The sequence below is a fragment of the Schistocerca americana genome, chromosome 7 (genome assembly GCF_021461395.2).
Source record: "Schistocerca americana isolate TAMUIC-IGC-003095 chromosome 7, iqSchAmer2.1, whole genome shotgun sequence".
Classification (NCBI taxonomy): domain Eukaryota; kingdom Metazoa; phylum Arthropoda; class Insecta; order Orthoptera; family Acrididae; genus Schistocerca; species Schistocerca americana.
Window position 1 is genome coordinate 403254423 of NC_060125.1, and position 5904 is coordinate 403260326.

At 42.0% G+C, this 5904-nt stretch overlaps 1 non-coding gene across 1 annotated transcript; it reads left to right on the plus strand.

Moving 5' to 3' along the window:
• The first annotated feature begins 5320 nt into the window (after positions 1-5320).
• On the plus strand, positions 5321-5395 carry Trnas-cga. The gene has a single exon. It is a non-coding gene; the product is annotated as a tRNA-Ser (tRNA).
• Positions 5396-5904: the final 509 nt, after the last annotated feature.

Sequence of the window (5904 nt, forward strand, 5' to 3'; positions counted from 1 at the left end):
GTATCTCCGAAGCGAGAAAGGAAAAGTGGTGCAACCTCCTACAAGAGACGGACATGAAGCACAGCAGTAGGAAAGCATGGAAACTGGTCAAAAGTCTCAACAACGACCCAACAGAACCACAACCAAATTACAGTGAAGTTACACCTGATCAGATAGCTCACCAACTACTCATGAACGGAAAAACTAAAAGGAAGATCAGGAATGGCAAAATTAAAAGAAAATTGAACGAGGAGATTAGCTTCCTAGCTCACCCGTTCTCCATTCAGGAGCTACAAGACGCCATCAAAGATTTGAAAAACAATAAGGCCGCTGGCCTCGACGATCTGAGATCTGAGCAAATTAAACATTTTGGACCGCGAGTACAAGCATGGATCCTAGAGCTAATGAATAACTGTATTACAACAATGCAAATTCCTAAACTGTGGAGGAAAGCCCGGGTTATTGCGTTACTAAAACCAGGGAAAGACCCAGCTGAAGCTAAAAATTTCCGGCCTGTCTCACTCCTTTGTCATTTATTTAAAGTGCTGGAGCGAATGATCCTCAAACGCATAGCTGATTATGTGGACAAAGTCCTCATTAACGAACAAGCTGGATTCCGACCAGGAAAATCATGCTGTGGCCAAATCCTGAATCTCACACAGTACATCGAAGACGGCTATCAGAGAGGAGAAGTAACTGGGGTCGCATTCCTGGATCTCAGTGCTGCATATGACACAGTTAACCATAAGTTGCTTACCCAGAAAGTGTATAATGTCACTAAGGACTACACCCTTTCTATGTTCGTGCAATGTATGCTACAGAACAGACGCTACTATGTAACCTTACAATCTAAAAACAGCCGATGGAGGACACAGAAAAATGGACTTGCACAGGGCAGTGTTTTGTCTCCAATATTATTTAACATCTATACCAATGATCTTCCCATCAGCCACCAGACACGAATGTTCATATATGCTGATGATGCAGCAGTGGCCACACAGGATAAAACCTTTGAACAAGTGGAGGAGAATCTCACAGGAGCCTTAACAGAACTTGCTACCTATTACGACGGCAATAATCTCAAACCAAACCCCAGTAAATCACAAGTATCCGCCTTCCATCTTAGGAGCAAACAAGCCAAACGGAAACTCCGAGTCATGTGGCAAGGGGAAGAGCTGAAACATACAAACAGCCCAAAATACCTGGGAGTAACATTGGACAGAGCACTTACTTTTAAGCAGCACTGTCACAACACTAAAAAAAAGGTCTGTGCCAGGAACAACATACTGCGGAAGCTAACAGGTTCATCGTGGGGAGCTCAACCACATGTTTTGCGCACCACAGGTCTGGTGCTGAGTATCTCAGCTGCGGAATATGCGGCGCCAGTTTGGAGGAACTCTGCCCACGCTAAGCAAGTTGACGTCGCCGTAAACGAAACTGTACGTATTGCCACAGGATGCCTCAAACCAACTCCCACAGACATCATTTACCCCATCATAGGCATAGCACCACCCACTATCCGCAGACAAGTAGCCGCCGAGATCGAAAGATCAAAACAAAAGAATGATCCTCGACACCCGATGTATATGCACCGAAAACAACGTGTCCGGCTGAAATCCCGCAGGAGTTTCATTGAAACTACTGAAGAGCTCGCCACCAAGCCCGTCGCAAGGCGGCTATCTCTCTGGGAAGAAATGGTGCCACACTCCACAATGGAACTACTTGAGGAGGGATCTGCAGGATTGCAACTACCTTTTACAACTTGGAGGTCATTAAACCGGCTGCGCACTGGAGTAACTGGGTGCAAATCAAACCTATTTAAATGGGGCTACAGTGATAGCGATAGGTGTGAATGCGGAGCAATACAGGACTTGGACCACCTACTGATCTGCCCAGACATGTCTATGACATGCACTAAAGATGATATTTTGAAAGTCAATGACAAAGCAATCTACGTTGCTAATTACTGGGAAGGGAAGATATAATTGGTGCATCCGGACACGGAAGAAGAAGAACCCCAAAATACAATACTATATGACATAAGCGAAGAGAAATAAACAAAGTACACTAATTTTCGTGTCAAACCATCACGCACTTCAGATACCGTTAGGATAGCAAAAATGGCAGCATTAATTCTTTGAACAAGACCCTGAACGTGGGCTATCCACGGCTATTTACTATCCATCTAAAAATTTTAACTGTTCAGTTTCACTAATCATATGCCCATTCTGTGAAATTAAAACGTCAGGCTTTGTTGAATTGTGTGTTAGAAACTGCAAAAACTGAGTTTTGCTGTGATTTAGTGTTAGTTTATTTTCTGAAAGTCATGAACATAGGTCATGAACTGCACTGTTTGAAACTGGGCCAATGCTGCACACAATATCCTTTACTACCAATCTAGTGTCATCAGCAAACAGAAAATTTTAGAGTTACCTTAATACTAGAGGGCATGTCATTTATATAAACAAGGAACAGGAGTAGACCCAACACTGACACCTGGGGGACCCCCCACTTGACTGTACCCCACTCAGACTGCACGTCACAACCATTCTCAACATTGTGAGTTATGACCTTTTGCTGTTTGTTGCTAAAGTAAGAGGTGAACCAATTGTGAGCTACTCAGCATATTCCGTAATTATCCAACTTCAGGAGCAATATTTTGTGATCAACACAATCAGACGCCTTAGTTAAACGAAAAAATACGCCTAGCGCTCGAAACCTTTTGTTTAACCCATCCAGTACCTCACAGAGAATAAAGAATACAGCATTTTCAGTTATTAAACGACTTCTAAAACCGAACTGTAGATTTGATAGCAAATCGTGTGATATAAAATGATCAATTAGCCTTAAAAATACAGCCTTTTCAATAACCTTAGCAAACACTGATTGCATTGAGATAGGTCGAAAATTGTCTACATTATCTTTTTCTTCCTTTTTATAAAGGGACTTTACTACTGAGCACTTTAATCATTCAGGAAACTGACCATTCCTAAAGAAAAAATTACAAATGTGGCTAAATACAGGGCTAACACGCACCACACAGTACTTTAATATTCTGCTAGGCACTCCATCATATCCATGAGAGTCCTTAGTCTTCAGTGATTTAATTACTGACTCAATCTCCCCCTTGTCTGCATCACAGAGGAGTATTTCAGACATAAATCTCGGAAAGGTATTTGCCATGAATGTTATGATTCTTTGCAGAAAATAAAATTTTATTTAACTCACCAGCAATGCTCAGAAAATGATACTTTAATACTGTACATATACACAATTTATCAGAAACAGAAATATTTTTACTACGAACTGACTTTATATCGTCGATCTTGTGCTGCTGACCTCATTCGTTATTTTACTACCTAGGTATCGGAATTCCTTAACTTCATCCACTTCGTGACCACCTATCTGATATTAAGTTTCCCGCTGTTCTCATTTCTATTACTTCTCATTACCTTCGTTTTTCTTCGTTTTACTTTCAAACCATACTGTGTACTCATTAGATTGTTCATTCCATCATGCAAATCGTCTTCGCTCTCACTCAGGATAGCAATGTCATCAGCGAATCGTATCATTGATAACCCTTCACCTTCAATTTTAATTCCACTCCTGAAACTTTCTTTTATTTCTATCATTGCTTCCTCGTTGTACAGATTGAACAGTAGGGGCGAAAGGCTTCATCCCTGTCTTACACCCTTTTGAATAGGAGCATTTCGTTCTTGGTCGTCGACTCTTATTATTCCCTCTTGGCTGTTGTACATATTGTACATCACCCCTCTCTCCCTATAGCTTAACCCTACTCTTTTCAGAATTTCGAACATCTTGCACCATTTTATATTGTCGAACGCTTTTCCAGGTCGATAAATCCTATAAACGTGTATTGATTTTTCTTTAGTCTTGCTTCCATTATTAACCGCAACGTCAGAATTGCTTATCTCGTGCGTTTTCTTTTCCTAAAACCTAACTGAGTGTCATCTAGCGCATAATTAGTTTTCTTTTCCATTCTTCTGTATATATTCTTGTAAGCAACTTGGATGCATGAGCTGTTAAGCTGATTGTGCGATAATTCTCGCACTTGTCAGCTCTTGCCGACTTCGGAATTGTGTGGTTGATGCTTTTCCGAGTCAGATGGTATGTCGCCAGACTCATACGTTCTCCACACCAACGCGAATAGTCGTTTTGTTGCCACTTCCCCAATAATTTTAGAAATTCTGATGGAATGTTACCTATCCCTTCTGCCTTATTTGACCTCAAGGCCTCCAAACGTCCGTTAAATTCTGACTCTAATACTGGATCCCCTATCTCTTCTAAACCGAATCGTGTTTCTTCTTCTATCGCATCACACAAATATTTCCCCACATAGAGGCTTTCAATGTATTTTTTCCACGTATCCGCCACCCCTCTGCATTTAACAGTGGAATTATCGTTGCGCTCTTAATGTTACCACCCTTGCTTTTAATGCACCGAAGATTGTCTTGACTTTCCTGTACGTTCTTCGGTGTCTTCACATTTTTCTCGCACTTCCAATATATTTAATTCCTCAGCGACTTGTATTTCTGTATTCCTGAGTTTCCCGGAACATTTTTGTACTTCCTTCTTTCATGAATCAACTGAAGTATTTCTTGTGTTACCCATGGTTTCTTTGCAGTTACCTTTTTTGAACCTATGTTTGCCTCCCCAACTTCTGTGATGGCCCTTTTTAGAGATGTCCTGCCTACTGAGCTATTCCTTACTGCTATATCTACAGCCTTAGAGAACTTCAAACATATCTCGCCATTCCTTAGTACTTCCGTATCCCACTTCTTTGCGCAATGATTCTTCCTGACTAATGTCTTGAACATCAGCCTTCTCTTCATCACTACTACGTTGTGATCTGAGTCTGTATCTGCACCTGGCTACGCCTCACAATCCAGTACCTGATTTCGGAATCTCTGTCTGATCATGATGTAATCTAAATCTTTCGATATCATCTGGCCTTTTCCAAGTATACCTCCTCCTCTTGTCATTTTTGAACAGGGTATTTGCTATTATTAGCTGAAACTTGTTACAGAACTCAATTAGTCTTGAAACTTCCTGGCAGATTCAAACTGTGTGCCCGACCGAGACTCGAACTCGGGATCTTTGCCTTTCGCGGGCAAGTGCTCATATCAGCGCACACTTTGCTGCAGAGTGAAAATCTCATTCTGGAAACATCCCCCAGGCTGTGGCTAAGCCATGTCTCCGCAATATCCTTTCTTTCAGGAGTGCTAGTTCTGCAAGGTTCGCAGGAGAGCTTCTGTAAAGTTTGGAAGGTAGGAGACGAGGTACTGGCAGAAGTAAAGCTGTGAGAACCGGTCGTGAGTCGTGCTTCGGTAGCTCAGTTGGTAGAGCACTTGCCCGCGAAAGGCAAAGGTCCCGAGTTCGAGTCTCGGTTGGGCAAACAGTTTTAATCTGCCAGGAAGTTTCATATCAGCGCACACTCCGCTGCAGAGTGAAAATCTCATTCTGTCAATTAGTCTTTCTCCTCTCTTATTCCTTGTCCCTAGCCCATATTCTCCGGCAAACTTTTCTTATACTCCTTCCCCTACAACACCATTCCAGTCCCCCATGACTATCGGATTTTCAACCCCCTTTACATACTGTATTACCCTTTCAATATCCTCATACACTTGCTCTATCTATTCATCTTCAGCTTGCGACGTCGGCGTGTATACCTGAGCTATCGCTGTCGGTGTTGGTTTGCTGTCGATTCTGATAAGAACAACCCTATCACTGAACTGTTCACAGTAACACACTCTCTACCCTATCTTCCTATTCATAACGAATCCTACTCCCGTTATACCATTTTCTGCAGCTGTTGATATTAACCCCATACTCATCTGACCAGAAATCCTTGTCTTCTTTCCAGTTCAATTCACTGACCCCCACTGTATCTAGATTGAGCCTGTG